The sequence below is a fragment of the Oncorhynchus kisutch genome, unplaced genomic scaffold, assembly GCF_002021735.2.
Source record: "Oncorhynchus kisutch isolate 150728-3 unplaced genomic scaffold, Okis_V2 scaffold647, whole genome shotgun sequence".
Lineage (NCBI taxonomy): Eukaryota > Metazoa > Chordata > Actinopteri > Salmoniformes > Salmonidae > Oncorhynchus > Oncorhynchus kisutch.
Window position 1 is genome coordinate 1 of NW_022262592.1, and position 27,040 is coordinate 27,040.

The 27,040-nt window shown below is 43.2% G+C and overlaps 50 non-coding genes across 50 annotated transcripts; all 50 read right to left on the reverse strand.

Moving 5' to 3' along the window:
- Positions 1 to 47: 47 nt before the first annotated feature.
- On the reverse strand, positions 48 to 118 carry trnak-cuu (transfer RNA lysine (anticodon CUU)). Its single transcript has one exon. It is a non-coding gene; the product is annotated as a tRNA-Lys (tRNA).
- A 419-nt stretch (positions 119 to 537) lies between these two features.
- Positions 538 to 610, reverse strand: trnak-cuu (transfer RNA lysine (anticodon CUU)). Its single transcript has one exon. It is a non-coding gene; the product is annotated as a tRNA-Lys (tRNA).
- A 421-nt stretch (positions 611 to 1,031) lies between these two features.
- Positions 1,032 to 1,104, reverse strand: trnak-cuu (transfer RNA lysine (anticodon CUU)). The gene has a single exon. It is a non-coding gene; the product is annotated as a tRNA-Lys (tRNA).
- Positions 1,105 to 1,523: 419 nt separating this feature from the next.
- trnak-cuu (transfer RNA lysine (anticodon CUU)) lies at positions 1,524 to 1,596 on the reverse strand. Its single transcript has one exon. It is a non-coding gene; the product is annotated as a tRNA-Lys (tRNA).
- Positions 1,597 to 2,510: 914 nt separating this feature from the next.
- trnak-cuu (transfer RNA lysine (anticodon CUU)) lies at positions 2,511 to 2,583 on the reverse strand. The gene has a single exon. It is a non-coding gene; the product is annotated as a tRNA-Lys (tRNA).
- An 809-nt stretch (positions 2,584 to 3,392) lies between these two features.
- Positions 3,393 to 3,465, reverse strand: trnak-cuu (transfer RNA lysine (anticodon CUU)). Its single transcript has one exon. It is a non-coding gene; the product is annotated as a tRNA-Lys (tRNA).
- A 422-nt stretch (positions 3,466 to 3,887) lies between these two features.
- On the reverse strand, positions 3,888 to 3,960 carry trnak-cuu (transfer RNA lysine (anticodon CUU)). Its single transcript has one exon. It is a non-coding gene; the product is annotated as a tRNA-Lys (tRNA).
- Positions 3,961 to 5,750: 1,790 nt separating this feature from the next.
- trnak-cuu (transfer RNA lysine (anticodon CUU)) lies at positions 5,751 to 5,823 on the reverse strand. The gene has a single exon. It is a non-coding gene; the product is annotated as a tRNA-Lys (tRNA).
- A 423-nt stretch (positions 5,824 to 6,246) lies between these two features.
- On the reverse strand, positions 6,247 to 6,319 carry trnak-cuu (transfer RNA lysine (anticodon CUU)). Its single transcript has one exon. It is a non-coding gene; the product is annotated as a tRNA-Lys (tRNA).
- Positions 6,320 to 6,745: 426 nt separating this feature from the next.
- trnak-cuu (transfer RNA lysine (anticodon CUU)) lies at positions 6,746 to 6,818 on the reverse strand. Its single transcript has one exon. It is a non-coding gene; the product is annotated as a tRNA-Lys (tRNA).
- A 425-nt stretch (positions 6,819 to 7,243) lies between these two features.
- trnak-cuu (transfer RNA lysine (anticodon CUU)) lies at positions 7,244 to 7,316 on the reverse strand. Its single transcript has one exon. It is a non-coding gene; the product is annotated as a tRNA-Lys (tRNA).
- A 425-nt stretch (positions 7,317 to 7,741) lies between these two features.
- trnak-cuu (transfer RNA lysine (anticodon CUU)) lies at positions 7,742 to 7,814 on the reverse strand. The gene has a single exon. It is a non-coding gene; the product is annotated as a tRNA-Lys (tRNA).
- Positions 7,815 to 8,239: 425 nt separating this feature from the next.
- trnak-cuu (transfer RNA lysine (anticodon CUU)) lies at positions 8,240 to 8,312 on the reverse strand. Its single transcript has one exon. It is a non-coding gene; the product is annotated as a tRNA-Lys (tRNA).
- A 425-nt stretch (positions 8,313 to 8,737) lies between these two features.
- Positions 8,738 to 8,810, reverse strand: trnak-cuu (transfer RNA lysine (anticodon CUU)). Its single transcript has one exon. It is a non-coding gene; the product is annotated as a tRNA-Lys (tRNA).
- A 425-nt stretch (positions 8,811 to 9,235) lies between these two features.
- Positions 9,236 to 9,308, reverse strand: trnak-cuu (transfer RNA lysine (anticodon CUU)). Its single transcript has one exon. It is a non-coding gene; the product is annotated as a tRNA-Lys (tRNA).
- A 426-nt stretch (positions 9,309 to 9,734) lies between these two features.
- Positions 9,735 to 9,807, reverse strand: trnak-cuu (transfer RNA lysine (anticodon CUU)). The gene has a single exon. It is a non-coding gene; the product is annotated as a tRNA-Lys (tRNA).
- A 425-nt stretch (positions 9,808 to 10,232) lies between these two features.
- On the reverse strand, positions 10,233 to 10,305 carry trnak-cuu (transfer RNA lysine (anticodon CUU)). The gene has a single exon. It is a non-coding gene; the product is annotated as a tRNA-Lys (tRNA).
- Positions 10,306 to 10,730: 425 nt separating this feature from the next.
- Positions 10,731 to 10,803, reverse strand: trnak-cuu (transfer RNA lysine (anticodon CUU)). The gene has a single exon. It is a non-coding gene; the product is annotated as a tRNA-Lys (tRNA).
- A 425-nt stretch (positions 10,804 to 11,228) lies between these two features.
- trnak-cuu (transfer RNA lysine (anticodon CUU)) lies at positions 11,229 to 11,301 on the reverse strand. The gene has a single exon. It is a non-coding gene; the product is annotated as a tRNA-Lys (tRNA).
- A 425-nt stretch (positions 11,302 to 11,726) lies between these two features.
- Positions 11,727 to 11,799, reverse strand: trnak-cuu (transfer RNA lysine (anticodon CUU)). The gene has a single exon. It is a non-coding gene; the product is annotated as a tRNA-Lys (tRNA).
- A 426-nt stretch (positions 11,800 to 12,225) lies between these two features.
- trnak-cuu (transfer RNA lysine (anticodon CUU)) lies at positions 12,226 to 12,298 on the reverse strand. Its single transcript has one exon. It is a non-coding gene; the product is annotated as a tRNA-Lys (tRNA).
- A 425-nt stretch (positions 12,299 to 12,723) lies between these two features.
- On the reverse strand, positions 12,724 to 12,796 carry trnak-cuu (transfer RNA lysine (anticodon CUU)). Its single transcript has one exon. It is a non-coding gene; the product is annotated as a tRNA-Lys (tRNA).
- Positions 12,797 to 13,221: 425 nt separating this feature from the next.
- Positions 13,222 to 13,294, reverse strand: trnak-cuu (transfer RNA lysine (anticodon CUU)). The gene has a single exon. It is a non-coding gene; the product is annotated as a tRNA-Lys (tRNA).
- A 425-nt stretch (positions 13,295 to 13,719) lies between these two features.
- On the reverse strand, positions 13,720 to 13,792 carry trnak-cuu (transfer RNA lysine (anticodon CUU)). The gene has a single exon. It is a non-coding gene; the product is annotated as a tRNA-Lys (tRNA).
- A 424-nt stretch (positions 13,793 to 14,216) lies between these two features.
- On the reverse strand, positions 14,217 to 14,289 carry trnak-cuu (transfer RNA lysine (anticodon CUU)). The gene has a single exon. It is a non-coding gene; the product is annotated as a tRNA-Lys (tRNA).
- A 425-nt stretch (positions 14,290 to 14,714) lies between these two features.
- On the reverse strand, positions 14,715 to 14,787 carry trnak-cuu (transfer RNA lysine (anticodon CUU)). The gene has a single exon. It is a non-coding gene; the product is annotated as a tRNA-Lys (tRNA).
- Positions 14,788 to 15,213: 426 nt separating this feature from the next.
- trnak-cuu (transfer RNA lysine (anticodon CUU)) lies at positions 15,214 to 15,286 on the reverse strand. Its single transcript has one exon. It is a non-coding gene; the product is annotated as a tRNA-Lys (tRNA).
- Positions 15,287 to 15,710: 424 nt separating this feature from the next.
- trnak-cuu (transfer RNA lysine (anticodon CUU)) lies at positions 15,711 to 15,783 on the reverse strand. Its single transcript has one exon. It is a non-coding gene; the product is annotated as a tRNA-Lys (tRNA).
- A 425-nt stretch (positions 15,784 to 16,208) lies between these two features.
- On the reverse strand, positions 16,209 to 16,281 carry trnak-cuu (transfer RNA lysine (anticodon CUU)). Its single transcript has one exon. It is a non-coding gene; the product is annotated as a tRNA-Lys (tRNA).
- A 423-nt stretch (positions 16,282 to 16,704) lies between these two features.
- trnak-cuu (transfer RNA lysine (anticodon CUU)) lies at positions 16,705 to 16,777 on the reverse strand. Its single transcript has one exon. It is a non-coding gene; the product is annotated as a tRNA-Lys (tRNA).
- A 423-nt stretch (positions 16,778 to 17,200) lies between these two features.
- On the reverse strand, positions 17,201 to 17,273 carry trnak-cuu (transfer RNA lysine (anticodon CUU)). Its single transcript has one exon. It is a non-coding gene; the product is annotated as a tRNA-Lys (tRNA).
- A 424-nt stretch (positions 17,274 to 17,697) lies between these two features.
- trnak-cuu (transfer RNA lysine (anticodon CUU)) lies at positions 17,698 to 17,770 on the reverse strand. Its single transcript has one exon. It is a non-coding gene; the product is annotated as a tRNA-Lys (tRNA).
- A 423-nt stretch (positions 17,771 to 18,193) lies between these two features.
- On the reverse strand, positions 18,194 to 18,266 carry trnak-cuu (transfer RNA lysine (anticodon CUU)). The gene has a single exon. It is a non-coding gene; the product is annotated as a tRNA-Lys (tRNA).
- Positions 18,267 to 18,689: 423 nt separating this feature from the next.
- Positions 18,690 to 18,762, reverse strand: trnak-cuu (transfer RNA lysine (anticodon CUU)). The gene has a single exon. It is a non-coding gene; the product is annotated as a tRNA-Lys (tRNA).
- A 422-nt stretch (positions 18,763 to 19,184) lies between these two features.
- trnak-cuu (transfer RNA lysine (anticodon CUU)) lies at positions 19,185 to 19,257 on the reverse strand. Its single transcript has one exon. It is a non-coding gene; the product is annotated as a tRNA-Lys (tRNA).
- Positions 19,258 to 19,681: 424 nt separating this feature from the next.
- trnak-cuu (transfer RNA lysine (anticodon CUU)) lies at positions 19,682 to 19,754 on the reverse strand. Its single transcript has one exon. It is a non-coding gene; the product is annotated as a tRNA-Lys (tRNA).
- Positions 19,755 to 20,177: 423 nt separating this feature from the next.
- Positions 20,178 to 20,250, reverse strand: trnak-cuu (transfer RNA lysine (anticodon CUU)). Its single transcript has one exon. It is a non-coding gene; the product is annotated as a tRNA-Lys (tRNA).
- A 422-nt stretch (positions 20,251 to 20,672) lies between these two features.
- On the reverse strand, positions 20,673 to 20,745 carry trnak-cuu (transfer RNA lysine (anticodon CUU)). The gene has a single exon. It is a non-coding gene; the product is annotated as a tRNA-Lys (tRNA).
- Positions 20,746 to 21,168: 423 nt separating this feature from the next.
- Positions 21,169 to 21,241, reverse strand: trnak-cuu (transfer RNA lysine (anticodon CUU)). Its single transcript has one exon. It is a non-coding gene; the product is annotated as a tRNA-Lys (tRNA).
- Positions 21,242 to 21,663: 422 nt separating this feature from the next.
- trnak-cuu (transfer RNA lysine (anticodon CUU)) lies at positions 21,664 to 21,736 on the reverse strand. The gene has a single exon. It is a non-coding gene; the product is annotated as a tRNA-Lys (tRNA).
- Positions 21,737 to 22,158: 422 nt separating this feature from the next.
- On the reverse strand, positions 22,159 to 22,231 carry trnak-cuu (transfer RNA lysine (anticodon CUU)). The gene has a single exon. It is a non-coding gene; the product is annotated as a tRNA-Lys (tRNA).
- Positions 22,232 to 22,655: 424 nt separating this feature from the next.
- Positions 22,656 to 22,728, reverse strand: trnak-cuu (transfer RNA lysine (anticodon CUU)). The gene has a single exon. It is a non-coding gene; the product is annotated as a tRNA-Lys (tRNA).
- Positions 22,729 to 23,151: 423 nt separating this feature from the next.
- Positions 23,152 to 23,224, reverse strand: trnak-cuu (transfer RNA lysine (anticodon CUU)). Its single transcript has one exon. It is a non-coding gene; the product is annotated as a tRNA-Lys (tRNA).
- A 423-nt stretch (positions 23,225 to 23,647) lies between these two features.
- Positions 23,648 to 23,720, reverse strand: trnak-cuu (transfer RNA lysine (anticodon CUU)). The gene has a single exon. It is a non-coding gene; the product is annotated as a tRNA-Lys (tRNA).
- Positions 23,721 to 24,144: 424 nt separating this feature from the next.
- trnak-cuu (transfer RNA lysine (anticodon CUU)) lies at positions 24,145 to 24,217 on the reverse strand. The gene has a single exon. It is a non-coding gene; the product is annotated as a tRNA-Lys (tRNA).
- A 424-nt stretch (positions 24,218 to 24,641) lies between these two features.
- On the reverse strand, positions 24,642 to 24,714 carry trnak-cuu (transfer RNA lysine (anticodon CUU)). Its single transcript has one exon. It is a non-coding gene; the product is annotated as a tRNA-Lys (tRNA).
- Positions 24,715 to 25,138: 424 nt separating this feature from the next.
- Positions 25,139 to 25,211, reverse strand: trnak-cuu (transfer RNA lysine (anticodon CUU)). The gene has a single exon. It is a non-coding gene; the product is annotated as a tRNA-Lys (tRNA).
- Positions 25,212 to 25,635: 424 nt separating this feature from the next.
- On the reverse strand, positions 25,636 to 25,708 carry trnak-cuu (transfer RNA lysine (anticodon CUU)). Its single transcript has one exon. It is a non-coding gene; the product is annotated as a tRNA-Lys (tRNA).
- Positions 25,709 to 26,132: 424 nt separating this feature from the next.
- trnak-cuu (transfer RNA lysine (anticodon CUU)) lies at positions 26,133 to 26,205 on the reverse strand. The gene has a single exon. It is a non-coding gene; the product is annotated as a tRNA-Lys (tRNA).
- A 424-nt stretch (positions 26,206 to 26,629) lies between these two features.
- trnak-cuu (transfer RNA lysine (anticodon CUU)) lies at positions 26,630 to 26,702 on the reverse strand. The gene has a single exon. It is a non-coding gene; the product is annotated as a tRNA-Lys (tRNA).
- Positions 26,703 to 27,040: the final 338 nt, after the last annotated feature.

Genomic DNA, 27,040 nt, shown 5'->3' on the forward strand with positions numbered 1-27,040 from the left:
CGGATGGTTGTTTGCGAAGTGAGTTGGTGCGTCGGCAGAGAAATAATCACCTAACTGGGCTCGAACCCACGACCCTGAGATTAAGAGTCTCATGCTCTACCGACTGAGCTAGCCAGGTACCCCTAATATTGTTTTTGACTTTTTCGAATATCGTACATCCCCGTTTCTTCTGCAAATATGGTGATCAGTGAGTGTTGTTGATGGATCCTGTGGTGCAATCTGTTAGCGTGTTGTACTATACAGCAGATACAGCAATTATATGACAAGGTTATGAGTTCAAGTCCCACCAGGAGCAAGTATTCTTCTTGAAGCCTCTGCCTGTCTATTTCTTGTCCAGAAATGAGCATTTACTCAATCCATTTAGGAGTACAATTCATCTGTAATAGGGATGTCATTGAGATGACAGGTCAGTGCAGGCAAGATAGAATTCAAATTCTTAGCCTTCTGTATCACCAGCTATGCAGGTGGCAAGCCTCCTCAAAATTCCAAGCGGATGGTTTTTGCGAAGTGAGTTGGTGCTTCGGCAGAGAAAATAATCACCTAACGTGGGGCTCGAACCCACGACCCTGAGATTAAGAGTCTCATGCTCTACCGACTGAGCTAGCCAGGTACCTCAATAGTTTTTTTGACTTTTTTCGAATATCGTACATCCAAGTTTCTGCAAAATATGGTGATCAGTGAGTGTTGTTGATGGATCCTGTGGTGCAATCTGTTCGCGTGTTGTACTTATACAGCAGAATACAGCAATTAGATGACAAGTTATGAGTTCAAGCCCCACCAGGAGCAAGTATTCTTCTTGAAGCCTCTGCCTGTCTATTTCTTGTCAAGAAAGGAGCATTTACTCAATCCATTTAGAGTACAATTCATCTGTAATAGGGATGTCATTGAGATGACAGGTCAGAGTGCAGGCAAGATAGAATTCAAATTCTTAGCCTTCTGTATCACCAGCTATGCAGGGTGGCAAGCCTGCTCGAAATTCCAAGCGGATGGTTGTTTGCGAAGTGAGTTGGTGCTTCGGCAGAGAAAATAATCACCTAACGTGGGGCTCGAACCCACGACCCTGAGATTAAGAGTCTCATGCTCTACCGACTGAGCTAACCAGCCAGTACCTATATTATTTTGACTTTTTCGAATATCGTACATCCAGTTTCTGCAAATATGGTGATCAGTGAGTGTTGTTGATGGATCCTGTGGTGCAATCTGTTAGCGTGTTGTACTTATACAGCAGAATACAGCAATTAGATGACAAGGTTATGAGTTCAAGCCCACCAGGAGCAAGTATTCTTCTTGAAGCCTCTGCCTGTCTATTTCTTGTCAAGAAAAGGAGCATTTACTCAATCCATTTAGGAGTACAATTCATCTGTAATAGGGATGTCATTGAGATGACAGGTCAGAGTGCAGGCAGAGATAGAATTCAAATCTTAGCCTTCTGTATCACCAGCTATGCAGGGTGGCAAGCCTCCTCGAAATTCCAAGCGGATGGTTTTTTGCGAAGTGAGTTGGTGCTTCGGCAGAGAAAATATCACCTAACGTGGGGCTCGAACCCACGACCCTGAGATTAAGAGTCTCATGCTCTACCGACTGAGCTAGCCAGGTACCTCAATATTTTTTGACTTTTCGAATATCGTACATCCCAGTTTCTGCAAAATATGGTGATCAGTGAGTGTTGTTGATGGATCCTGTGGTGCAATCTGTTAGCGTGTTGTACTTATACAGCAGAATACAGCAATTAGATGACAAGGTTATGAGTTCAAGCCCCACCAGGAGCAAGTATTCTTCTTGAAGCCTCTGCCTGTCTATTTCTTGTCAAAAAGGAGCATTTACTCAATCCATTTAGGAGTACAATTCATCTGTAATAGGGATGTCATTGAGATGACAGGTCAGAGTGCAGGCAGAGATAGAATTCAAATTCTTAGCCTTCTGTATCACCAGCTATGCAGGGTGGCAAGCCTCCTCGAAAATTCCAAGCGGATGGTTGTTTGCGAAGTGAGTTGTGGTTTCTTCGGCAGAGAAAATAATCACCTAACGTGGGCTCGAACCCACGACCCTGAGATTAAGACTCATGCTCTACCGACTGAGCTAGCCAGGTACCTCAATAGTATTTTTGACTTTTTCGAATATCGTACATCCCAGTTTCTGCAAAATATGGTGATCAGTGAGTGTTGTTGATGGATCCTGTGGTGCAATCTGTTAGCGTGTTGTACTTATACAGCAGAATACAGCAATTAGATGACAAGGTTATGAGTTCAAGCCCCACCAGGAGCAAGTATTCTTCTTGAAGCCTCTGCCTGTCTATTTCTTGTCAAGAAAAGAGCATTTACTCAATCCATTTAGGAGTACAATTCATCTGTAATAGGGATGTCATTGAGATGACAGGTCAGAGTGCAGGCAGAGATAGAATTCAAATTCTTAGCCTTCTGTATCACCAGCTATGCAGGGTGGCAAGCCTCTCAAAATCCAAGCGGATGGTTGTTTGCGAAGTGAGTTGGTGCTTCGGCAGAGAAAATAATCACCTAACGTGGGGCTCGAACCCACGACCCTGAGATTAAGAGTCTCATGCTCTACCGACTGAGCTAGCCAGGTACCTCAATATATTTTTGACCTTTTCGAATATCGTACATCCAGTTTCTGATAAATATGGTGATCAGTGAGTGTTGTTGATGGATCCTGTGGTGCAATCTGTTAGCGTTGTACTTATACAGCAGAATACAGCAATTAGATGACAAGGTTATGAGTTCAAGCCCCACCAGGAGCAAGTATTCTTCTTGAAGCCTCTGCCTGTCTATTTCTTGTCAAAAAGGAGCATTTACTCAATCCATTTAGGAGTAAATTAATCTGTAATAGGGATGTCATTGAGATGACCCCCCAGAGAGAGAAAATTAGATGACAGTCAGAGTGCAGGCAGAGATAGATTCAAATTCCTTAGCCTTCTGTATCAACCAGAAAGGGCTCGCAACGTTGAGATTTTTGATTTGGGATGTCGATATCGTACATCCGTTTCTTTCCTTCTTTCAAAATATGGTGATCAGTGAGTGTTGTTGATGGATCCTGTGGTGCAATCTGTTAGCGTGTTGTACTTATACAGCAGAATACAGCAATTAGATGACAAGGTTATGAGTTCAAGCCCCACCAGGAGCAAGTATTCTTCTTGAAGCCTCTGCCTGTCTATTTCTTGTCAAGAAAAGGAGCATTTACTCAATCCATTTAGGAGTACAATTCATCTGTAATAGGGATGTCATTGAGATGACAGTGCAGCAGCAGAGTGCAGGCAGAGATAGAATTTCAAATTCTTAGCCTTCTGTATCACCAGCTATGCAGGGTGGCAAGCCTCCTCAAAATTCCAAGCGGATGGTTGTTTGCGAAGTGAGTTTGTTCTCGGCAGAGAAAATAATCACCTAACGTGGGGCTCGAACCCACGACCCTGAGATTAAGAGTCTCATGCTCTACCGACTGAGCTAGCCAGTACCTCAATATTTTTTGAGACTTTTTCGAATATCGTACATCCCAGTTTCTTCTGCAAAATATGGTGATCAGTGAGTGTTGTTGATGGATCCTGTGGTGCAATCTGTTAGCGTGTTGTACTTATACAGCAGAATACAGCAATTAGATGACAAGGTTATGAGTTCAAGCCCCACCAGGAGCAAGTATTCTTCTTGAAGCCTCTGCCTGTCTATTTCTTGTCAAGAAAGGAGAATTTACTCAATCCATTTAGGAGTACAATTAATCTGTAATAGGGATGTCATTGAGATGACAGGTCAGAGTGCAGGCAGAGATAGAATTCAAATTCTTAGCCTTCTGTATCACCAGCTATGCAGGTGGCAAGCTCCTCAAATTCCAAGCGGATGGTTGTTTGCGAAGTGAGTTGGTGCTTCGGCAGAGAAAATAATCACCTAACGTGGGGCTCGAACCCACGACCCTGAGATTAAGAGTCTCATGCTCTACCGACTGAGCTAGCCAGGTACCTCATATTGTTTTGACTTGGTTCGAATATCGTACATCCCAGTTTCTTGCAAAATATGGTGATCAGTGAGTGTTGTTGATGGATCCTGTGGTGCAATCTGTTAGCGTGTTGTACTTATACGCAGAATCAGCAATTAGATGACAAGGTTATGAGTTCAAGCCCCACCAGGAGCAAGTATTCTTCTTGAAGCCTCTGCCTGTCTATTTCTTGTCAAGAAAGGAGCATTTCAACTTTGGCAACCATTTTGGATGTAATACAATTAATCCTTCTAATATGGAATGTCAATTCAGATGACAGTTCAGAGTGTGCAGGGCAGAGATAGAATTCCACATTCTTTCTTTAGCCTTCTGTAGCACTCAGAATGAGTGGCAGTGGTGATTTTTGACTTGTTCGAATATCGTACATCCCAGTTTCTGCAAAATATGTGATCAGTGAGTGTTGTTGAGGGATCCTGTGGTGGCAATCTGTTCGCAGTGTTGTACTATACAGCAGTAATACAGCATGTAGATGACAAGGTTATGAGTTCAAAGCCCCACCAGAGCCATTATTCTTCTTGAGCCTCTGCCTTGTCTATTTTCCTTTCTTGTCCAAAAAGAGCTTTACTCACTCCTTTAAGAGTACACTTAATCTGTAATAGGATTTATTGATTGACAGGTCAGATTTCAGGCCAGCAGATAGATTTAATTCTTAGCCTTCAGTATCACACCAGCTAGGCAGGTGTTTAAGCATATCAAAATTCCATCGGATGGTTGTTTGCAAGTGAGTTGTGCTTCTGCAGAGAAATAATTCCCCAACGTGGGGCTCGAACCCACGACCCTGAGGATTAAGAGTCTCAATGCTCTACCGACTGAGCTAGCCAGGTACCCAATATTATTTTTGAACTTTTTCGAATATCGTACATATCCAGTAGTTTCTGCAAAATATGGTGATCAGTGAGTGTTTGTTTTATGGATCCTGTGGTGCAATCCTGTTAGCGTGTTGTACTTATACAGCAGAATACAGCAATTAGATGACAAGGTTATGAGTTCAAGTCCCACCAGGAGCAAGTATTCTTCTTGAAGCCTCTGCCTGTCTATTTCTTGTCAGAAAAGAGCATTTACTCAATCCATTTAGGAGTACAATTAATTCTGTAATAGGGGATGTCATTGAGATGAAGGTCAGAGTGCAGGCAGAGATAGAATTCAAATTTTAGCCTTCTGTATCACCAGCTATGCAGGGTGGCAAGCCTCTCGAAATTCCAAGCGGATGGTTGTTTGCGAAGTGAGTTGGTGCGTCGGCAGAGAAAATAATCACCCTAAGTGGGGCTCGAACCCACGACCCTGAGATTAAGAGTCTCATGCTCTAAAGACTTGAGCTAGCAGGTACCTCATAGTGATTTTGACTTGGTTCGAATATCGTACATTCCCAGTTTTCTGCAAAATATGGTGATAAGTGAGTGTTGTTGATGGATGCTGTGGTGCATCTGTTAGCGTGTTGTACTTATAGAGCAGTATACAGCAATTAGATGACAAGGTTATGAGTTCAAGCCCCACCAGGAGCAAGTATTCTTCTTGAAGCCTCTGCCTGTCTATTTCTTGTCAAGAAAAGGAGCATTTACTCAATCCATTTAGGAGTACAATTCATCTGTAATAGGGATGTCATTGAGATGACAGGTCAGAGTGCAGGCAGAGATAGAATTCAAATTCTTAGCCTTCTGTATCACCAGCTATGCAGGGTGGCAAGCCTCCTCAAAATTCCAAGCGGATGGTTGTTTGCGAAGTGAGTTGGTGCTTCGGCAGAGAAAATAATCACCCTAACGTGGGGCTCGAACCCACGACCCTGAGATTAAGAGTCTCATGCTCTACCGACTGAGCTAGCCAGGTACCTCAATATATTTTTGACTTTTTCGAATATCGTACATCCCAGTTTCTGCAAAATATGGTGATCAGTGAGTGTTGTTGATGGATCCTGTGGTGCAATCTGTTAGCGTGTTGTACTTATACAGCAGAATACAGCAATTAGATGACAAGGTTATGAGTTCAAGCCCCACCAGGAGCAAGTATTCTTCTTGAAGCCTCTGCCTGTCTATTTCTTGTCCAGAAAAGGAGCATTTACTCAATCCATTTAGGAGTACAATTAATCTGTAATAGGGATGTCATTGAGATGACAGGTCAGAGTGCAGGCAGAGATAGAATTAAATTCTTAGCCTTCTGTATCACCAGCTATGCAGGGTGGCAAGCCTGCCTCGAAATTCCAAGCGGATGGTTGTTTGCGAAGTGAGTTGGTGCTTCGGCAGAGAAAATAATCACCTAACGTGGGGCTCGAACCCACGACCCTGAGATTAAGAGTCTCATGCTCTACCGACTGAGCTAGCCAGGTACCTCAATAGTGATTTTGACTTGGTTCGAATATCGTACATCCCAGTTTCTGCAAAATATGGTGATCAGTGAGTGTTGTTGATGGATCCTGTGGTGCAATCTGTTAGCGTGTTGTACTTATACAGCAGAATACAGCAATTAGATGACAAGGTTATGAGTTCAAGCCCCACCAGGAGCAAGTATTCTTCTTGAAGCCTCTGCCTGTCTATTTCTTGTCAAGAAAAGGAGCATTTACTCAATCCATTTAGGAGTACAATTCATCTGTAATAGGGATGTCATTGAGATGACAGGTCAGAGTGCAGGCAGAGATAGAATTCAAATTCTTAGCCTTCTGTATCACCAGCTATGCAGGGTGGCAAGCCTGCCTCGAAATTCCAAGCGGATGGTTGTTTGCGAAGTGAGTTGGTGCTTCGGCAGAGAAAATAATCACCTAACGTGGGGCTCGAACCCACGACCCTGAGATTAAGAGTCTCATGCTCTACCGACTGAGCTAGCCAGGTACCTCAATAGTGATTTTGACTTGGTTCGAATATCGTACATCCCAGTTTCTGCAAAATATGGTGATCAGTGAGTGTTGTTGATGGATCCTGTGGTGCAATCTGTTAGCGTGTTGTACTTATACAGCAGAATACAGCAATTAGATGACAAGGTTATGAGTTCAAGCCCCACCAGGAGCAAGTATTCTTCTTGAAGCCTCTGCCTGTCTATTTCTTGTCAAGAAAAGGAGCATTTACTCAATCCATTTAGGAGTACAATTAATCTGTAATAGGGATGTCATTGAGATGACAGGTCAGAGTGCAGGCAGAGATAGAATTCAAATTCTTAGCCTTCTGTATCACCAGCTATGCAGGGTGGCAAGCCTCCTCAAAATTCCAAGCGGATGGTTGTTTGCGAAGTGAGTTGGTGCTTCGGCAGAGAAAATAATCACCTAACGTGGGGCTCGAACCCACGACCCTGAGATTAAGAGTCTCATGCTCTACCGACTGAGCTAGCCAGGTACCTCAATAGTGATTTTGACTTGGTTCGAATATCGTACATCCCAGTTTCTGCAAAATATGGTGATCAGTGAGTGTTGTTGATGGATCCTGTGGTGCAATCTGTTAGCGTGTTGTACTTATACAGCAGAATACAGCAATTAGATGACAAGGTTATGAGTTCAAGCCCCACCAGGAGCAAGTATTCTTCTTGAAGCCTCTGCCTGTCTATTTCTTGTCAAGAAAAGGAGCATTTACTCAATCCATTTAGGAGTACAATTCATCTGTAATAGGGATGTCATTGAGATGACAGGTCAGAGTGCAGGCAGAGATAGAATTCAAATTCTTAGCCTTCTGTATCACCAGCTATGCAGGGTGGCAAGCCTCCTCAAAATTCCAAGCGGATGGTTGTTTGCGAAGTGAGTTGGTGCTTCGGCAGAGAAAATAATCACCTAACGTGGGGCTCGAACCCACGACCCTGAGATTAAGAGTCTCATGCTCTACCGACTGAGCTAGCCAGGTACCTCAATAGTGATTTTGACTTGGTTCGAATATCGTACATCCCAGTTTCTGCAAAATATGGTGATCAGTGAGTGTTGTTGATGGATCCTGTGGTGCAATCTGTTAGCGTGTTGTACTTATACAGCAGAATACAGCAATTAGATGACAAGGTTATGAGTTCAAGCCCCACCAGGAGCAAGTATTCTTCTTGAAGCCTCTGCCTGTCTATTTCTTGTCAAGAAAAGGAGCATTTACTCAATCCATTTAGGAGTACAATTAATCTGTAATAGGGATGTCATTGAGATGACAGGTCAGAGTGCAGGCAGAGATAGAATTCAAATTCTTAGCCTTCTGTATCACCAGCTATGCAGGGTGGCAAGCCTGCTCGAAATTCCAAGCGGATGGTTGTTTGCGAAGTGAGTTGGTGCTTCGGCAGAGAAAATAATCACCTAACGTGGGGCTCGAACCCACGACCCTGAGATTAAGAGTCTCATGCTCTACCGACTGAGCTAGCCAGGTACCTCAATAGTGATTTTGACTTGGTTCGAATATCGTACATCCCAGTTTCTGCAAAATATGGTGATCAGTGAGTGTTGTTGATGGATCCTGTGGTGCAATCTGTTAGCGTGTTGTACTTATACAGCAGAATACAGCAATTAGATGACAAGGTTATGAGTTCAAGCCCCACCAGGAGCAAGTATTCTTCTTGAAGCCTCTGCCTGTCTATTTCTTGTCAAGAAAAGGAGCATTTACTCAATCCATTTAGGAGTACAATTCATCTGTAATAGGGATGTCATTGAGATGACAGGTCAGAGTGCAGGCAGAGATAGAATTCAAATTCTTAGCCTTCTGTATCACCAGCTATGCAGGGTGGCAAGCCTCCTCAAAATTCCAAGCGGATGGTTGTTTGCGAAGTGAGTTGGTGCTTCGGCAGAGAAAATAATCACCTAACGTGGGGCTCGAACCCACGACCCTGAGATTAAGAGTCTCATGCTCTACCGACTGAGCTAGCCAGGTACCTCAATAGTGATTTTGACTTGGTTCGAATATCGTACATCCCAGTTTCTGCAAAATATGGTGATCAGTGAGTGTTGTTGATGGATCCTGTGGTGCAATCTGTTAGCGTGTTGTACTTATACAGCAGAATACAGCAATTAGATGACAAGGTTATGAGTTCAAGCCCCACCAGGAGCAAGTATTCTTCTTGAAGCCTCTGCCTGTCTATTTCTTGTCAAGAAAAGGAGCATTTACTCAATCCATTTAGGAGTACAATTCATCTGTAATAGGGATGTCATTGAGATGACAGGTCAGAGTGCAGGCAGAGATAGAATTCAAATTCTTAGCCTTCTGTATCACCAGCTATGCAGGGTGGCAAGCCTCCTCGAAATTCCAAGCGGATGGTTGTTTGCGAAGTGAGTTGGTGCTTCGGCAGAGAAAATAATCACCTAACGTGGGGCTCGAACCCACGACCCTGAGATTAAGAGTCTCATGCTCTACCGACTGAGCTAGCCAGGTACCTCAATAGTGATTTTGACTTGGTTCGAATATCGTACATCCCAGTTTCTGCAAAATATGGTGATCAGTGAGTGTTGTTGATGGATCCTGTGGTGCAATCTGTTAGCGTGTTGTACTTATACAGCAGAATACAGCAATTAGATGACAAGGTTATGAGTTCAAGCCCCACCAGGAGCAAGTATTCTTCTTGAAGCCTCTGCCTGTCTATTTCTTGTCAAGAAAAGGAGCATTTACTCAATCCATTTAGGAGTACAATTCATCTGTAATAGGGATGTCATTGAGATGACAGGTCAGAGTGCAGGCAGAGATAGAATTCAAATTCTTAGCCTTCTGTATCACCAGCTATGCAGGGTGGCAAGCCTGCCTCGAAATTCCAAGCGGATGGTTGTTTGCGAAGTGAGTTGGTGCTTCGGCAGAGAAAATAATCACCTAACGTGGGGCTCGAACCCACGACCCTGAGATTAAGAGTCTCATGCTCTACCGACTGAGCTAGCCAGGTACCTCAATAGTGATTTTGACTTGGTTCGAATATCGTACATCCCAGTTTCTGCAAAATATGGTGATCAGTGAGTGTTGTTGATGGATCCTGTGGTGCAATCTGTTAGCGTGTTGTACTTATACAGCAGAATACAGCAATTAGATGACAAGGTTATGAGTTCAAGCCCCACCAGGAGCAAGTATTCTTCTTGAAGCCTCTGCCTGTCTATTTCTTGTCAAGAAAAGGAGCATTTACTCAATCCATTTAGGAGTACAATTCATCTGTAATAGGGATGTCATTGAGATGACAGGTCAGAGTGCAGGCAGAGATAGAATTCAAATTCTTAGCCTTCTGTATCACCAGCTATGCAGGGTGGCAAGCCTCCTCAAAATTCCAAGCGGATGGTTGTTTGCGAAGTGAGTTGGTGCTTCGGCAGAGAAAATAATCACCTAACGTGGGGCTCGAACCCACGACCCTGAGATTAAGAGTCTCATGCTCTACCGACTGAGCTAGCCAGGTACCTCAATAGTGATTTTGACTTGGTTCGAATATCGTACATCCCAGTTTCTGCAAAATATGGTGATCAGTGAGTGTTGTTGATGGATCCTGTGGTGCAATCTGTTAGCGTGTTGTACTTATACAGCAGAATACAGCAATTAGATGACAAGGTTATGAGTTCAAGCCCCACCAGGAGCAAGTATTCTTCTTGAAGCCTCTGCCTGTCTATTTCTTGTCAAGAAAAGGAGCATTTACTCAATCCATTTAGGAGTACAATTCATCTGTAATAGGGATGTCATTGAGATGACAGGTCAGAGTGCAGGCAGAGATAGAATTCAAATTCTTAGCCTTCTGTATCACCAGCTATGCAGGGTGGCAAGCCTGCTCGAAATTCCAAGCGGATGGTTGTTTGCGAAGTGAGTTGGTGCTTCGGCAGAGAAAATAATCACCTAACGTGGGGCTCGAACCCACGACCCTGAGATTAAGAGTCTCATGCTCTACCGACTGAGCTAGCCAGGTACCTCAATATTATTTTTGACTTGTTTCGAATATCGTACATCCCAGTTTCTGCAAAATATGGTGATCAGTGAGTGTTGTTGATGGATCCTGTGGTGCAATCTGTTAGCGTGTTGTACTTATACAGCAGAATACAGCAATTAGATGACAAGGTTATGAGTTCAAGCCCCACCAGGAGCAAGTATTCTTCTTGAAGCCTCTGCCTGTCTATTTCTTGTCAAGAAAAGGAGCATTTACTCAATCCATTTAGGAGTACAATTCATCTGTAATAGGGATGTCATTGAGATGACAGGTCAGAGTGCAGGCAGAGATAGAATTCAAATTCTTAGCCTTCTGTATCACCAGCTATGCAGGGTGGCAAGCCTCCTCGAAATTCCAAGCGGATGGTTGTTTGCGAAGTGAGTTGGTGCTTCGGCAGAGAAAATAATCACCTAACGTGGGGCTCGAACCCACGACCCTGAGATTAAGAGTCTCATGCTCTACCGACTGAGCTAGCCAGGTACCTCAATAGTGATTTTGACTTGGTTCGAATATCGTACATCCCAGTTTCTGCAAAATATGGTGATCAGTGAGTGTTGTTGATGGATCCTGTGGTGCAATCTGTTAGCGTGTTGTACTTATACAGCAGAATACAGCAATTAGATGACAAGGTTATGAGTTCAAGCCCCACCAGGAGCAAGTATTCTTCTTGAAGCCTCTGCCTGTCTATTTCTTGTCAAGAAAAGGAGCATTTACTCAATCCATTTAGGAGTACAATTCATCTGTAATAGGGATGTCATTGAGATGACAGGTCAGAGTGCAGGCAGAGATAGAATTCAAATTCTTAGCCTTCTGTATCACCAGCTATGCAGGGTGGCAAGCCTCCTCAAAATTCCAAGCGGATGGTTGTTTGCGAAGTGAGTTGGTGCTTCGGCAGAGAAAATAATCACCTAACGTGGGGCTCGAACCCACGACCCTGAGATTAAGAGTCTCATGCTCTACCGACTGAGCTAGCCAGGTACCTCAATAGTGATTTTGACTTGGTTCGAATATCGTACATCCCAGTTTCTGCAAAATATGGTGATCAGTGAGTGTTGTTGATGGATCCTGTGGTGCAATCTGTTAGCGTGTTGTACTTATACAGCAGAATACAGCAATTAGATGACAAGGTTATGAGTTCAAGCCCCACCAGGAGCAAGTATTCTTCTTGAAGCCTCTGCCTGTCTATTTCTTGTCAAGAAAAGGAGCATTTACTCAATCCATTTAGGAGTACAATTCATCTGTAATAGGGATGTCATTGAGATGACAGGTCAGAGTGCAGGCAGAGATAGAATTCAAATTCTTAGCCTTCTGTATCACCAGCTATGCAGGGTGGCAAGGCCTGCTCGAAATTCCAATCGGATGGTTGTTTGCGAAGTGAGTTGGTGCTTCGGCAGAGAAAATAATCACCTAACGTGGGGCTCGAACCCACGACCCTGAGATTAAGAGTCTCATGCTCTACCGACTGAGCTAGCCAGGTACCTCAATAGTGATTTTGACTTGGTTCGAATATCGTACATCCCAGTTTCTGCAAAATATGGTGATCAGTGAGTGTTGTTGATGGATCCTGTGGTGCAATCTGTTAGCGTGTTGTACTTATACAGCAGAATACAGCAATTAGATGACAAGGTTATGAGTTCAAGCCCCACCAGGAGCAAGTATTCTTCTTGAAGCCTCTGCCTGTCTATTTCTTGTCAAGAAAAGGAGCATTTACTCAATCCATTTAGGAGTACAATTCATCTGTAATAGGGATGTCATTGAGATGACAGGTCAGAGTGCAGGCAGAGATAGAATTCAAATTCTTAGCCTTCTGTATCACCAGCTATGCAGGGTGGCAAGCCTCCTCAAAATTCCAAGCGGATGGTTGTTTGCGAAGTGAGTTGGTGCTTCGGCAGAGAAAATAATCACCTAACGTGGGGCTCGAACCCACGACCCTGAGATTAAGAGTCTCATGCTCTACCGACTGAGCTAGCCAGGTACCTCAATAGTGATTTTGACTTGGTTCGAATATCGTACATCCCAGTTTCTGCAAAATATGGTGATCAGTGAGTGTTGTTGATGGATCCTGTGGTGCAATCTGTTAGCGTGTTGTACTTATACAGCAGAATACAGCAATTAGATGACAAGGTTATGAGTTCAAGCCCCACCAGGAGCAAGTATTCTTCTTGAAGCCTCTGCCTGTCTATTTCTTGTCAAGAAAAGGAGCATTTACTCAATCCATTTAGGAGTACAATTCATCTGTAATAGGGATGTCATTGAGATGACAGGTCAGAGTGCAGGCAGAGATAGAATTCAAATTCTTAGCCTTCTGTATCACCAGCTATGCAGGGTGGCAAGCCTCCTCAAAATTCCAAGCGGATGGTTGTTTGCGAAGTGAGTTGGTGCTTCGGCAGAGAAAATAATCACCTAACGTGGGGCTCGAACCCACGACCCTGAGATTAAGAGTCTCATGCTCTACCGACTGAGCTAGCCAGGTACCTCAATAGTGATTTTGACTTGGTTCGAATATCGTACATCCCAGTTTCTGCAAAATATGGTGATCAGTGAGTGTTGTTGATGGATCCTGTGGTGCAATCTGTTAGCGTGTTGTACTTATACAGCAGAATACAGCAATTAGATGACAAGGTTATGAGTTCAAGCCCCACCAGGAGCAAGTATTCTTCTTGAAGCCTCTGCCTGTCTATTTCTTGTCAAGAAAAGGAGCATTTACTCAATCCATTTAGGAGTACAATTCATCTGTAATAGGGATGTCATTGAGATGACAGGTCAGAGTGCAGGCAGAGATAGAATTCAAATTCTTAGCCTTCTGTATCACCAGCTATGCAGGGTGGCAAGCCTCCTCAAAATTCCAAGCGGATGGTTGTTTGCGAAGTGAGTCTGTGCTTCGGCAGAGAAAATAATCACCTAACGTGGGGCTCGAACCCACGACCCTGAGATTAAGAGTCTCATGCTCTACCGACTGAGCTAGCCAGGTACCTCAATAGTGATTTTGACTTGGTTCGAATATCGTACATCCAGTTTCTGCAAAATATGGTGATCAGTGAGTGTTGTTGATGGATCCTGTGGTGCAATCTGTTAGCGTGTTGTACTTATACAGCAGAATACAGCAATTAGATGACAAGGTTATGAGTTCAAGCCCCACCAGGAGCAAGTATTCTTCTTGAAGCCTCTGCCTGTCTATTTCTTGTCAAGAAAAGGAGCATTTACTCAATCCATTTAGGAGTACAATTAATCTGTAATAGGGATGTCATTGAGATGACAGGTCAGAGTGCAGGCAGAGATAGAATTCAAATTCTTAGCCTTCTGTATCACCAGCTATGCAGGGTGGCAAGCCTCCTCGAAATTCCAAGCGGATGGTTGTTTGCGAAGTGAGTTGGTGCTTCGGCAGAGAAAATAATCACCTAACGTGGGGCTCGAACCCACGACCCTGAGATTAAGAGTCTCATGCTCTACCGACTGAGCTAGCCAGGTACCTCAATAGTGATTTTGACTTGGTTCGAATATCGTACATCCCAGTTTCTGCAAAATATGGTGATCAGTGAGTGTTGTTGATGGATCCTGTGGTGCAATCTGTTAGCGTGTTGTACTTATACAGCAGAATACAGCAATTAGATGACAAGGTTATGAGTTCAAGCCCCACCAGGAGCAAGTATTCTTCTTGAAGCCTCTGCCTGTCTATTTCTTGTCAAGAAAAGGAGCATTTACTCAATCCATTTAGGAGTACAATTCATCTGTAATAGGGATGTCATTGAGATGACAGGTCAGAGTGCAGGCAGAGATAGAATTCAAATTCTTAGCCTTCTGTATCACCAGCTATGCAGGGTGGCAAGCCTCCTCAAAATTCCAAGCGGATGGTTGTTTGCGAAGTGAGTTGGTGCTTCGGCAGAGAAAATAATCACCTAACGTGGGGCTCGAACCCACGACCCTGAGATTAAGAGTCTCATGCTCTACCGACTGAGCTAGCCAGGTACCTCAATAGTGATTTTGACTTGGTTCGAATATCGTACATCCCAGTTTCTGCAAAATATGGTGATCAGTGAGTGTTGTTGATGGATCCTGTGGTGCAATCTGTTAGCGTGTTGTACTTATACAGCAGAATACAGCAATTAGATGACAAGGTTATGAGTTCAAGCCCCACCAGGAGCAAGTATTCTTCTTGAAGCCTCTGCCTGTCTATTTCTTGTCAAGAAAAGGAGCATTTACTCAATCCATTTAGGAGTACAATTCATCTGTAATAGGGATGTCATTGAGATGACAGGTCAGAGTGCAGGCAGAGATAGAATTCAAATTCTTAGCCTTCTGTATCACCAGCTATGCAGGGTGGCAAGCCTGCCTCGAAATTCCAAGCGGATGGTTGTTTGCGAAGTGAGTTGGTGCTTCGGCAGAGAAAATAATCACCTAACGTGGGGCTCGAACCCACGACCCTGAGATTAAGAGTCTCATGCTCTACCGACTGAGCTAGCCAGGTACCTCAATAGTGATTTTGACTTGGTTCGAATATCGTACATCCCAGTTTCTGCAAAATATGGTGATCAGTGAGTGTTGTTGATGGATCCTGTGGTGCAATCTGTTAGCGTGTTGTACTTATACAGCAGAATACAGCAATTAGATGACAAGGTTATGAGTTCAAGCCCCACCAGGAGCAAGTATTCTTCTTGAAGCCTCTGCCTGTCTATTTCTTGTCAAGAAAAGGAGCATTTACTCAATCCATTTAGGAGTACAATTCATCTGTAATAGGGATGTCATTGAGATGACAGGTCAGAGTGCAGGCAGAGATAGAATTCAAATTCTTAGCCTTCTGTATCACCAGCTATGCAGGGTGGCAAGCCTCCTCAAATTCCAAGCGGATGGTTGTTTGCGAAGTGAGTTGGTGCTTCGGCAGAGAAAATAATCACCTAACGTGGGGCTCGAACCCACGACCCTGAGATTAAGAGTCTCATGCTCTACCGACTGAGCTAGCCAGGTACCTCAATAGTGATTTTGACTTGTTTCGAATATCGTACATCCCAGTTTCTGCAAAATATGGTGATCAGTGAGTGTTGTTGATGGATCCTGTGGTGCAATCTGTTAGCGTGTTGTACTTATACAGCAGAATACAGCAATTAGATGACAAGGTTATGAGTTCAAGCCCCACCAGGAGCAAGTATTCTTCTTGAAGCCTCTGCCTGTCTATTTCTTGTCAAGAAAAGGAGCATTTACTCAATCCATTTAGGAGTACAATTCATCTGTAATAGGGATGTCATTGAGATGACAGGTCAGAGTGCAGGCAGAGATAGAATTCAAATTCTTAGCCTTCTGTATCACCAGCTATGCAGGGTGGCAAGCCTCCTCAAAATTCCAAGCGGATGGTTGTTTGCGAAGTGAGTTGGTGCTTCGGCAGAGAAAATAATCACCTAACGTGGGGCTCGAACCCACGACCCTGAGATTAAGAGTCTCATGCTCTACCGACTGAGCTAGCCAGGTACCTCAATATATTTTTGACTTTTTCGAATATCGTACATCCCAGTTTCTGCAAAATATGGTGATCAGTGAGTGTTGTTGATGGATCCTGTGGTGCAATCTGTTAGCGTGTTGTACTTATACAGCAGAATACAGCAATTAGATGACAAGGTTATGAGTTCAAGTCCCACCAGGAGCAAGTATTCTTCTTGAAGCCTCTGCCTGTCTATTTCTTGTCAAGAAAAGGAGCATTTACTCAATCCATTTAGGAGTACAATTCATCTGTAATAGGGATGTCATTGAGATGACAGGTCAGAGTGCAGGCAGAGATAGAATTCAAATTCTTAGCCTTCTGTATCACCAGCTATGCAGGGTGGCAAGCCTCCTCAAAATTCCAAGCGGATGGTTGTTTGCGAAGTGAGTTGGTGCTTCGGCAGAGAAAATAATCACCTAACGTGGGGCTCGAACCCACGACCCTGAGATTAAGAGTCTCATGCTCTACCGACTGAGCTAGCCAGGTACCTCAATATTATTTTTGACTTTTTCGAATATCGTACATCCAGTTTCTGCAAAATATGGTGATCAGTGAGTGTTGTTGATGGATCCTGTGGTGCAATCTGTTAGCGTGTTGTACTTATACAGCAGAATACAGCAATTAGATGACAAGGTTATGAGTTCAAGCCCCACCAGGAGCAAGTATTCTTCTTGAAGCCTCTGCCTGTCTATTTCTTGTCAAGAAAAGGAGCATTTACTCAATCCATTTAGGAGTACAATTCATCTGTAATAGGGATGTCATTGAGATGACAGGTCAGAGTGCAGGCAGAGATAGAATTCAAATTCTTAGCCTTCTGTATCACCAGCTATGCAGGGTGGCAAGCCTCCTCAAAATTCCAAGCGGATGGTTGTTTGCGAAGTGAGTTGGTGCTTCGGCAGAGAAAATAATCACCTAACGTGGGGCTCGAACCCACGACCCTGAGATTAAGAGTCTCATGCTCTACCGACTGAGCTAGCCAGGTACCTCAATATTATTTTTGACTTTTTCGAATATCGTACATCCAAGTTTCTGCAAAATATGGTGATCAGTGAGTGTTGTTGATGGATCCTGTGGTGCAATCTGTTAGCGTGTTGTACTTATACAGCAGAATACAGCAATTAGATGACAAGGTTATGAGTTCAAGCCCCACCAGGAGCAAGTATTCTTCTTGAAGCCTCTGCCTGTCTATTTCTTGTCAAGAAAAGGAGCATTTACTCAATCCATTTAGGAGTACAATTCATCTGTAATAGGGATGTCATTGAGATGACAGGTCAGAGTGCAGGCAGAGATAGAATTCAAATTCTTAGCCTTCTGTATCACCAGCTATGCAGGGTGGCAAGCCTGCTCGAAATTCCAAGCGGATGGTTGTTTGCGAAGTGAGTTGGTGCTTCGGCAGAGAAAATAATCACCTAACGTGGGGCTCGAACCCACGACCCTGAGATTAAGAGTCTCATGCTCTACCGACTGAGCTAGCCAGGTACCTCAATATTATTTTTGACTTTTTCGAATATCGTACATCCAGTTTCTGCAAAATATGGTGATCAGTGAGTGTTGTTGATGGATCCTGTGGTGCAATCTGTTAGCGTGTTGTACTTATACAGCAGAATACAGCAATTAGATGACAAGGTTATGAGTTCAAGCCCCACCAGGAGCAAGTATTCTTCTTGAAGCCTCTGCCTGTCTATTTCTTGTCAAGAAAAGGAGAATTTACTCAATCCATTTAGGAGTACAATTCATCTGTAATAGGGATGTCATTGAGATGACAGGTCAGAGTGCAGGCAGAGATAGAATTCAAATTCTTAGCCTTCTGTATCACCAGCTATGCAGGGTGGCAAGCCTCCTCAAAATTCCAAGCGGATGGTTGTTTGCGAAGTGAGTTGGTGCTTCGGCAGAGAAAATAATCACCTAACGTGGGGCTCGAACCCACGACCCTGAGATTAAGAGTCTCATGCTCTACCGACTGAGCTAGCCAGGTACCTCTATATTATTTTGACTTTTTCGAAAATAGTACATTCCAGTTTCTGATAAATATGGTGATCAGTGAGTGTTGTTGATGGATCCTGTGGTGCAATCTGTTAGCGTGTTGTACTTATACAGCAGAATACAGCAATTAGATGACAAGGTTATGAGTTCAAGCCCCACCAGGAGCAAGTATTCTTCTTGAAGCCTCTGCCTGTCTATTTCTTGTCAAGAAAAGGAGCATTTACTCAATCCATTTAGGAGTACAATTCATCTGTAATAGGGATGTCATTGAGATGACAGGTCAGAGTGCAGGCAGAGATAGAATTCAAATTCTTAGCCTTCTGTATCACCAGCTATGCAGGGTGGCAAGACTCCTCAAAATTCCAAGCGGATGGTTGTTTGCGAAGTGAGTTGGTGTTTCGGCAGAGAAAATAATCACCTAACGTGGGGCTCGAACCCACGACCCTGAGATTAAGAGTCTCATGCTCTACCGACTGAGCTAGCCAGGTACCTCTATATTATTTTGACTTTTTCGAAATAGTACATTCCAGTTTCTGATAAATATGGTGATCAGTGAGTGTTGTTGATGGATCCTGTGGTGCAATCTGTTAGCGTGTTGTACTTATACAGCAGAATACAGCAATTAGATGACAAGGTTATGAGTTCAAGCCCCACCAGGAGCAAGTATTCTTCTTGAAGCCTCTGCCTGTCTATTTCTTGTCAAGAAAAGGAGCATTTACTCAATCCATTTAGGAGTACAATTAATCTGTAATAGGGATGTCATTGAGATGACAGGTCAGAGTGCAGGCAGAGATAGAATTCAAATTCTTAGCCTTCTGTATCACCAGCTATGCAGGGTGGCAAGACTCCTCAAAATTCCAAGCGGATGGTTGTTTGCGAAGTGAGTTGGTGTTTCGGCAGAGAAAATAATCACCTAACGTGGGGCTCGAACCCACGACCCTGAGATTAAGAGTCTCATGCTCTACCGACTGAGCTAGCCAGGTACCTCTATATTATTTTTGACTTTTTCGAAAATAGTACATTCCAGTTTCTGATAAATATGGTGATCAGTGAGTGTTGTTGATGGATCCTGTGGTGCAATCTGTTAGCGTGTTGTACTTATACAGCAGAATACAGCAATTAGATGACAAGGTTATGAGTTCAAGCCCCACCAGGAGCAAGTATTCTTCTTGAAGCCTCTGCCTGTCTATTTCTTGTCAAGAAAAGGAGCATTTACTCAATCCATTTAGGAGTACAATTCATCTGTAATAGGGATGTCATTGAGATGACAGGTCAGAGTGCAGGCAGAGATAGAATTCAAATTCTTAGCCTTCTGTATCACCAGCTATGCAGGGTGGCAAGCCTGCTCGAAATTCCAAGCGGATGGTTGTTTGCGAAGTGAGTTGGTGTTTCGGCAGAGAAAATAATCACCTAACGTGGGGCTCGAACCCACGACCCTGAGATTAAGAGTCTCATGCTCTACCGACTGAGCTAGCCAGGTACCTCTATATTATTTTGACTTTTTCGAAAATAGTACATTCCAGTTTCTGATAAATATGGTGATCAGTGAGTGTTGTTGATGGATCCTGTGGTGCAATCTGTTAGCGTGTTGTACTTATACAGCAGAATACAGCAATTAGATGACAAGGTTATGAGTTCAAGCCCCACCAGGAGCAAGTATTCTTCTTGAAGCCTCTGCCTGTCTATTTCTTGTCAAGAAAAGGAGCATTTACTCAATCCATTTAGGAGTACAATTCATCTGTAATAGGGATGTCATTGAGATGACAGGTCAGAGTGCAGGCAGAGATAGAATTCAAATTCTTAGCCTTCTGTATCACCAGCTATGCAGGGTGGCAAGACTCCTCAAAATTCCAAGCAGATGGTTGTTTGCGAAGTGAGTTGGTGTTTCGGCAGAGAAAATAATCACCTAACGTGGGGCTCGAACCCACGACCCTGAGATTAAGAGTCTCATGCTCTACCGACTGAGCTAGCCAGGTACCTCTATATTATTTTTGACTTTTTCGAAAATAGTACATTCCAGTTTCTGATAAATATGGTGATCAGTGAGTGTTGTTGATGGATCTGTGGTGCAATCTGTTAGCGTGTTGTACTTATACAGCAGAATACAGCAATTAGATGACAAGGTTATGAGTTCAAGCCCCACCAGGAGCAAGTATTCTTCTTGAAGCCTCTGCCTGTCTATTTCTTGTCAAGAAAAGGAGCATTTACTCAATCCATTTAGGAGTACAATTCATCTGTAATAGGGATGTCATTGAGATGACAGGTCAGAGTGCAGGCAGAGATAGAATTCAAATTCTTAGCCTTCTGTATCACCAGCTATGCAGGGTGGCAAGACTCCTCAAAATTCCAAGCGATGGTTGTTTGCGAAGTGAGTTGGTGTTTCGGCAGAGAAAATAATCACCTAACGTGGGGCTCGAACCCACGACCCTGAGATTAAGAGTCTCATGCTCTACCGACTGAGCTAGCCAGGTACCTCTATATTATTTTTGACTTTTTCGAAAATAGTACATTCCAGTTTCTGATAAATATGGTGATCAGTGAGTGTTGTTGATGGATCCTGTGGTGCAATCTGTTAGCGTGTTGTACTTATACAGCAGAATACAGCAATTAGATGACAAGGTTATGAGTTCAAGCCCCACCAGGAGCAAGTATTCTTCTTGAAGCCTCTGCCTGTCTATTTCTTGTCAAGAAAAGGAGCATTTACTCAATCCATTTAGGAGTACAATTCATCTGTAATAGGGATGTCATTGAGATGACAGGTCAGAGTGCAGGCAGAGATAGAATTCAAATTCTTAGCCTTCTGTATCACCAGCTATGCAGGGTGGCAAGACTCCTCAAAATTCCAAGCGATGGTTGTTTGCGAAGTGAGTTGGTGTTTCGGCAGAGAAAATAATCACCTAACGTGGGGCTCGAACCCACGACCCTGAGATTAAGAGTCTCATGCTCTACCGACTGAGCTAGCCAGGTACCTCTATATTATTTTGACTTTTTCGAAAATAGTACATTCCAGTTTCTGATAAATATGGTGATCAGTGAGTGTTGTTGATGGATGCTGTGGTGCAATCTGTTAGCGTGTTGTACTTATACAGCAGAATACAGCAATTAGATGACAAGGTTATGAGTTCAAGCCCCACCAGGAGCAAGTATTCTTCTTGAAGCCTCTGCCTGTCTATTTCTTGTCAAGAAAAGGAGCATTTACTCAATCCATTTAGGAGTACAATTCATCTGTAATAGGGATGTCATTGAGATGACAGGTCAGAGTGCAGGCAGAGATAGAATTCAAATTCTTAGCCTTCTGTATCACCAGCTATGCAGGGTGGCAAGACTCCTCAAAATTCCAAGCGATGGTTGTTTGCGAAGTGAGTTGGTGTTTCGGCAGAGAAAATAATCACCTAACGTGGGGCTCGAACCCACGACCCTGAGATTAAGAGTCTCATGCTCTACCGACTGAGCTAGCCAGGTACCTCTATATTATTTTGACTTTTTCGAAAATAGTACATTCCAGTTTCTGATAAATATGGTGATCAGTGAGTGTTGTTGATGGATGCTGTGGTGCAATCTGTTAGCGTGTTGTACTTATACAGCAGAATACAGCAATTAGATGACAAGGTTATGAGTTCAAGCCCCACCAGGAGCAAGTATTCTTCTTGAAGCCTCTGCCTGTCTATTTCTTGTCAAGAAAAGGAGCATTTACTCAATCCATTTAGGAGTACAATTCATCTGTAATAGGGATGTCATTGAGATGACAGGTCAGAGTGCAGGCAGAGATAGAATTCAAATTCTTAGCCTTCTGTATCACCAGCTATGCAGGGTGGCAAGACTCCTCAAAATTCCAAGCGATGGTTGTTTGCGAAGTGAGTTGGTGTTTCGGCAGAGAAAATAATCACCTAACGTGGGGCTCGAACCCACGACCCTGAGATTAAGAGTCTCATGCTCTACCGACTGAGCTAGCCAGGTACCTCTATATTATTTTTGACTTTTTCGAAAATAGTACATTCCAGTTTCTGATAAATATGGTGATCAGTGAGTGTTGTTGATGGATCCTGTGGTGCAATCTGTTAGCGTGTTGTACTTATACAGCAGAATACAGCAATTAGATGACAAGGTTATGAGTTCAAGCCCCACCAGGAGCAAGTATTCTTCTTGAAGCCTCTGCCTGTCTATTTCTTGTCAAGAAAAGGAGCATTTACTCAATCCATTTAGGAGTACAATTCATCTGTAATAGGGATGTCATTGAGATGACAGGTCAGAGTGCAGGCAGAGATAGAATTCAAATTCTTAGCCTTCTGTATCACCAGCTATGCAGGGTGGCAAGACTCCTCAAAATTCCAAGCAGATGGTTGTTTGCGAAGTGAGTTGGTGTTTCGGCAGAGAAAATAATCACCTAACGTGGGGCTCGAACCCACGACCCTGAGATTAAGAGTCTCATGCTCTACCGACTGAGCTAGCCAGGTACCTCTATATTATTTTGACTTTTTCGAAAATAGTACATTCCAGTTTCTGATAAATATGGTGATCAGTGAGTGTTGTTGATGGATGCTGTGGTGCAATCTGTTAGCGTGTTGTACTTATACAGCAGAATACAGCAATTAGATGACAAGGTTATGAGTTCAAGCCCCACCAGGAGCAAGTATTCTTCTTGAAGCCTCTGCCTGTCTATTTCTTGTCAAGAAAAGGAGCATTTACTCAATCCATTTAGGAGTACAATTCATCTGTAATAGGGATGTCATTGAGATGACAGGTCAGAGTGCAGGCAGAGATAGAATTCAAATTCTTAGCCTTCTGTATCACCAGCTATGCAGGGTGGCAAGACTCCTCAAAATTCCAAGCGGATGGTTGTTTGCGAAGTGAGTTGGTGTTTCGGCAGAGAAAATAATCACCTAACGTGGGGCTCGAACCCACGACCCTGAGATTAAGAGTCTCATGCTCTACCGACTGAGCTAGCCAGGTACCTCTATATTATTTTTGACTTTTTCGAAAATAGTACATTCCAGTTTCTGATAAATATGGTGATCAGTGAGTGTTGTTGATGGATCCTGTGGTGCAATCTGTTAGCGTGTTGTACTTATACAGCAGAATACAGCAATTAGATGACAAGGTTATGAGTTCAAGCCCCACCAGGAGCAAGTATTCTTCTTGAAGCCTCTGCCTGTCTATTTCTTGTCAAGAAAAGGAGCATTTACTCAATCCATTTAGGAGTACAATTCATCTGTAATAGGGATGTCATTGAGATGACAGGTCAGAGTGCAGGCAGAGATAGAATTCAAATTCTTAGCCTTCTGTATCACCAGCTATGCAGGGTGGCAAGACTCCTCAAAATTCCAAGCGATGGTTGTTTGCGAAGTGAGTTGGTGTTTCGGCAGAGAAAATAATCACCTAACGTGGGGCTCGAACCCACGACCCTGAGATTAAGAGTCTCATGCTCTACCGACTGAGCTAGCCAGGTACCTCTATATTATTTTTGACTTTTTCGAAAATAGTACATTCCAGTTTCTGATAAATATGGTGATCAGTGAGTGTTGTTGATGGATGCTGTGGTGCAATCTGTTAGCGTGTTGTACTTATACAGCAGAATACAGCAATTAGATGACAAGGTTATGAGTTCAAGCCCCACCAGGAGCAAGTATTCTTCTTGAAGCCTCTGCCTGTCTATTTCTTGTCAAGAAAAGGAGCATTTACTCAATCCATTTAGGAGTACAATTCATCTGTAATAGGGATGTCATTGAGATGACAGGTCAGAGTGCAGGCAGAGATAGAATTCAAATTCTTAGCCTTCTGTATCACCAGCTATGCAGGGTGGCAAGCCTGCTCGAAATTCCAAGCGGATGGTTGTTTGCGAAGTGAGTTGGTGTTTCGGCAGAGAAAATAATCACCTAACGTGGGGCTCGAACCCACGACCCTGAGATTAAGAGTCTCATGCTCTACCGACTGAGCTAGCCAGGTATCTCTATATTATTTTTGACTTTTTCGAAAATAGTACATTCCAGTTTCTGATAAATATGGTGATCAGTGAGTGTTGTTGATGGATCCTGTGGTGCAATCTGTTAGCGTGTTGTACTTATACAGCAGAATACAGCAATTAGATGACAAGGTTATGAGTTCAAGCCCCACCAGGAGCAAGTATTCTTCTTGAAGCCTCTGCCTGTCTATTTCTTGTCAAGAAAAGGAGCATTTACTCAATCCATTTAGGAGTACAATTCATCTGTAATAGGGATGTCATTGAGATGACAGGTCAGAGTGCAGGCAGAGATAGAATTCAAATTCTTAGCCTTCTGTATCACCAGCTATGCAGGGTGGCAAGACTCCTCAAAATTCCAAGCCGATGGTTGTTTGCGAAGTGAGTTGGTGTTTCGGCAGAGAAAATAATCACCTAACGTGGGGCTCGAACACACAACCCTGAGATTAAGAGTCTCATGCTCTACCGACTGAGCTAGCAAGGTACCTCTATATTATTTTTGACTTTTTCGAAAATAGTACATTCCAGTTTCTGATAAATATGGTGATCAGTGAGTGTTGTTGATGGATCATGTGGTGCAATCTGTTAGCGTGTTGTACTTATACAGCAGAATACAGCAATTAGATGACAAGGTTATGAGTTCAAGCCCCACCAGGAGCAAGTATTCTTCTTGAAGCCTCTGCCTGTCTATTTCTTGTCAAGAAAAGGAGCATTTACTCAATCCATTTAGGAGTACAATTCATCTGTAATGGGGATGTCATTGAGATGACAGGTCAGAGTGCAGGCAGAGATAGAATTCAAATTCTTAGCCTTCTGTATCACCAGCTATGCAGGGTGGCAAGCCTGCTCGAAATTCCAAGCGGATGGTTGTTTGCGAAGTGAGTTGGTGTTTCGGCAGAGAAAATAATCACCTAACGTGGGGCTCGAACCCACGACCCTGAGATTAAGAGTCTCATGCTCTACCGACTGAGCTAGCCAGGTACCTCTATATTATTATTGACCTTTTCGAAAATAGTACATTCCAGTTTCTGATAAATATGGTGATCAGTGAGTGTTGTTGATGGATGCTGTGGTGCAATCTGTTAGCGTGTTGTACTTATACAGCAGTATACAGCAATTAGATGACAAGGTTATGAGTTCAAGCCCCACCAGGAGCAAGTATTCTTCTTGAAGCCTCTGCCTGTCTATTTCTTGTCAAGAAAAGGAGCATTTACTCAATCCATTTAGGAGTACAATTCATCTGTAATAGGGATGTCATTGAGATGACAGGTCAGAGTGCAGGCAGAGATAGAATTCAAATTATTAGCCTTCTGTATCACCAGCTATGCAGGGTGGCAAGACTCCTCAAAATTCCAAGCAGATGGTTGTTTGCGAAGTGAGTTGGTGTTTCGGCAGAGAAAATAATCACCTAACGTGGGGCTCGAACCCACGACCCTGAGATTAAGAGTCTCATGCTCTACCGACTGAGCTAGCCAGGTATCTCTATATTATTTTTGACTTTTTCGAAAATAGTACATTCCAGTTTCTGATAAATATGGTGATCAGTGAGTGTTGTTGATGGATCCTGTGGTGCAATCTGTTAGCGTGTTGTACTTATACAGCAGAATACAGCAATTAGATGACAAGGTTATGAGTTCAAGCCCCACCAGGAGCAAGTATTCTTCTTGAAGTCTCTGCCTGTCTATTTCTTGTCAAGAAAAGGAGAATTTACTCAATCCATTTAGGAGTACAATTAATCTGTAATAGGGATGTCATTGAGATGACAGGTCAGAGTGCAGGCAGAGATAGAATTCAAATTCTTAGCCTTCTGTATCACCAGCTATGCAGGGTGGCAAGACTCCTCAAAATTCCAAGCCGATGGTTGTTTGCGAAGTGAGTTGGTGTTTCGGCAGAGAAAATAATCACCTAACGTGGGGCTCGAACACACAACCCTGAGATTAAGAGTCTCATGCTCTACCGACTGAGCTAGCAAGGTACCTCTATATTATTTTTGACTTTTTCGAAAATAGTACATTCCAGTTTCTGATAAATATGGTGATCAGTGAGTGTTGTTGATGGATCATGTGGTGCAATCTGTTAGCGTGTTGTACTTATACAGCAGAATACAGCAATTAGATGACAAGGTTATGAGTTCAAGCCCCACCAGGAGCAAGTATTCTTCTTGAAGCCTCTGCCTGTCTATTTCTTGTCAAGAAAAGGAGCATTTACTCAATCCATTTAGGAGTACAATTCATCTGTAATAGGGATGTCATTGAGATGACAGGTCAGAGTGCAGGCAGAGATAGAATTCAAATTCTTAGCCTTCTGTATCACCAGCTATGCAGGGTGGCAAGACTCCTCAAAATTCCAAGCGGATGGTTGTTTGCGAAGTGAGTTGGTGTTTCGGCAGAGAAAATAATCACCTAACGTGGGGCTCGAACCCACGACCCTGAGATTAAGAGTCTCATGCTCTACCGACTGAGCTAGCCAGGTACCTCTATATTATTTTGACTTTTTCGAAAATAGTACATTCCAGTTTCTGATAAATATGGTGATCAGTGAGTGTTGTTGATGGATGCTGTGGTGCAATCTGTTAGCGTGTTGTACTTATACAGCAGAATACAGCAATTAGATGACAAGGTTATGAGTTCAAGCCCCACCAGGAGCAAGTATTCTTCTTGAAGCCTCTGCCTGTCTATTTCTTGTCAAGAAAAGGAGCATTTACTCAATCCATTTAGGAGTACAATTCATCTGTAATAGGGATGTCATTGAGATGACAGGTCAGAGTGCAGGCAGAGATAGAATTCAAATTCTTAGCCTTCTGTATCACC